The sequence below is a fragment of the Carassius gibelio genome, chromosome A25, assembly GCF_023724105.1.
Source record: "Carassius gibelio isolate Cgi1373 ecotype wild population from Czech Republic chromosome A25, carGib1.2-hapl.c, whole genome shotgun sequence".
In the NCBI taxonomy this organism is placed as follows: Eukaryota; Metazoa; Chordata; class Actinopteri; order Cypriniformes; family Cyprinidae; genus Carassius; species Carassius gibelio.
In genome coordinates, this window is record NC_068395.1 from 19,192,689 (window position 1) to 19,195,188 (window position 2,500).

Here is a 2,500-nt window from a genome sequence, read left to right on the forward strand (position 1 = left end):
TTGGGCATTGACTCTTTTTTTTTTGGCAAAATTATTATATAATTTGTGAAATTTTCCAAAAAGTTTAAAGCACCTGGTATTCCCAGGCAGTCTCCCATCAATGTACTAACCAGGCCCAAACCTGCTAATATTCAGAAATCGGGCATTGACTCTATTTTTTGGCAAAATTATTATATACTAAGTGAAAATTTTCCAAAAAGTTTAAAGCACCTGGTATTCCCAGGCAGTCTCCCATCCATGTACTAACCAGACCCAAACCTGCTAATATTCAGAGACCGGCATTGACTCTATTTTTTGGCAAAATTATTATATACTAACTGAAAAATTTCCAAAAAGCTTACAGCACCTGGTATTCCCAGGCGGTCTCCCATCCAAGTACTAACCAGGCCCAAACCTGCTTAGCTTCCGAGATCAGACGAGATCAGGCATAGCCAGGTTGGTATGGCCGTAAGCGAAGACTGCCGCAAAGAGAAGGCTATTTAGAGATCAGCCAATCTAATCGCCAGTACATTATATAAGTAGGAAAGAAAACCCAAAAGCTTAAAGCACCTGGTATTCCTAGCCGGTCTCTCATCCAAGTACTAACCAGACCTAAGCCTGCTAAGATTCAGAGATTGGGCATCGACTCTTTTTTTTTTTTTTGCAAAATTATTATATAATTTGTGAAATTTTCCAAAAAGTTTAAAGCACCTGGTATTCCCAGGCAGTGTCCCATCCATGTACTAACCAGGCCCAAACCTGCTAATATTCAGAAATCGGGCATTGACTCTATTTTTTGGCAAAATTATTATATACTAAGTGAAAATTTTCCAAAAAGTTTAAAGCACCTGGTATTCCCAGGCAGTCTCCCATCCATGTACTAAACAGACCCAAACCTGCTAATATTCAGAGACCGGCATTGACTCTATTTTTTTGCAAAATTATTATATAATTTGTGAAATTTTCCAAAAAGTTTAAAGCACCTGGTATTCCCAGGCAGTCTCCCATCCATGTACTAAACAGACCCAAACCTGCTAATATTCAGAGACCGGCATTGACTCTATTTTTTGGCAAAATTCTTATATACTAAGTGAAAATTTTCCAAAAAGTTTAAAGCACCTGGTATTCCCAGGCAGTCTCCCATCCATGTACTAACCAGACCCAAACCTGCTAATATTCAGAGACCGGCATTGACTCTATTTTTTGGCAAAATTATTATATACTAACTGAAAAATTTCCAAAAAGCTTACAGCACCTGGTATTCCCAGGCGGTCTCCCATCCAAGTACTAACCAGGCCCAAACCTGCTTAGCTTCCGAGATCAGACGAGATCGGGCATAGCCAGGTTGGTATGGCCGTAAGCGAAGACTGCCGCAAAGAGAAGGCTATTTAGAGATCAGCCAATCTAATCGCCAGTACATTATATAAGTAGGAAAGAAAACCCAAAAGCTTAAAGCACCTGGTATTCCTAGCCGGTCTCTCATCCAAGTACTAACCAGACCTAAGCCTGCTAAGATTCAGAGATTGGGCATTGACTCTTTTTTTTTTGGCAAAATTATTATATAATTTGTGAAATTTTCCAAAAAGTTTAAAGCACCTGGTATTCCCAGGCAGTCTCCCATCAATGTACTAACCAGGCCCAAACCTGCTAATATTCAGAAATCGGGCATTGACTCTATTTTTTGGCAAAATTATTATATACTAAGTGAAAATTTTCCAAAAAGTTTAAAGCACCTGGTATTCCCAGGCAGTCTCCCTTCCATGTACTAACCAGGCCCAAACCTGCTAATATTCAGAAATCGGGCATTGACTCTATTTTTTGGCAAAATTATTATATACTAAGTGAAAATTTTCCAAAAAGTTTAAAGCACCTGGTATTCCCAGGCAGTCTCCCATCCATGTACTAACCAGACCCAAACCTGCTAATATTCAGAGACCGGCATTGACTCTATTTTTTGGCAAAATTATTATATACTAAGTGAAAAATTTCCAAAGAGCTTACAGCACCTGGTATTTCTAGGCGGTCTCCCATCCAAGTACTAACCAGGCCCAAACCTGCTTAGCTTCCGAGATGAGACGAGATCGGGCATAGCCAGGTTGGTATGGCCGTAAGCGAAGACTGCCGCAAAGAGAGGGCTATTTAGAGATCAGCCAATCTAATCGCCAGTACATTATATAAGTAGGAAAGAAAACCCAAAAGCTTAAAGCACCTGGTATTCCTAGCCGGTCTCTCATCCAAGTACTAACCAGACCTAAGCCTGCTAAGATTCAGAGATTGGGCATTGACTCTTTTTTTTTTGGCAAAATTATTATATAATTTGTGAAATTTTCCAAAAAGTTTAAAGCACCTGGTATTCCCAGGCAGTCTCCCATCAATGTACTAACCAGGCCCAAACCTGCTAATATTCAGAAATCGGGCATTGACTCTATTTTTTGGCAAAATTATTATATACTAAGTGAAAATTTTCCAAAAAGTTTAAAGCACCTGGTATTCCCAGGCAGTCTCCCATCCATGTACTAAC

At 39.5% G+C, this 2,500-nt stretch overlaps 3 non-coding genes across 3 annotated transcripts; all 3 read right to left on the reverse strand.

Annotated features, from left to right (window-relative positions):
- Nucleotides 1-334: 334 nt before the first annotated feature.
- LOC127948041 (5S ribosomal RNA) lies at nt 335-453 on the reverse strand. The gene has a single exon (XR_008151788.1). It is a non-coding gene; the product is annotated as a 5S ribosomal RNA (ribosomal RNA).
- A 769-nt stretch (nt 454-1,222) lies between these two features.
- On the reverse strand, nt 1,223-1,341 carry LOC127947816 (5S ribosomal RNA). The gene has a single exon (XR_008151571.1). It is a non-coding gene; the product is annotated as a 5S ribosomal RNA (ribosomal RNA).
- A 632-nt stretch (nt 1,342-1,973) lies between these two features.
- Nucleotides 1,974-2,092, reverse strand: LOC127947741 (5S ribosomal RNA). The gene has a single exon (XR_008151534.1). It is a non-coding gene; the product is annotated as a 5S ribosomal RNA (ribosomal RNA).
- Between the last annotated feature and the right edge of the window lie 408 nt (nt 2,093-2,500).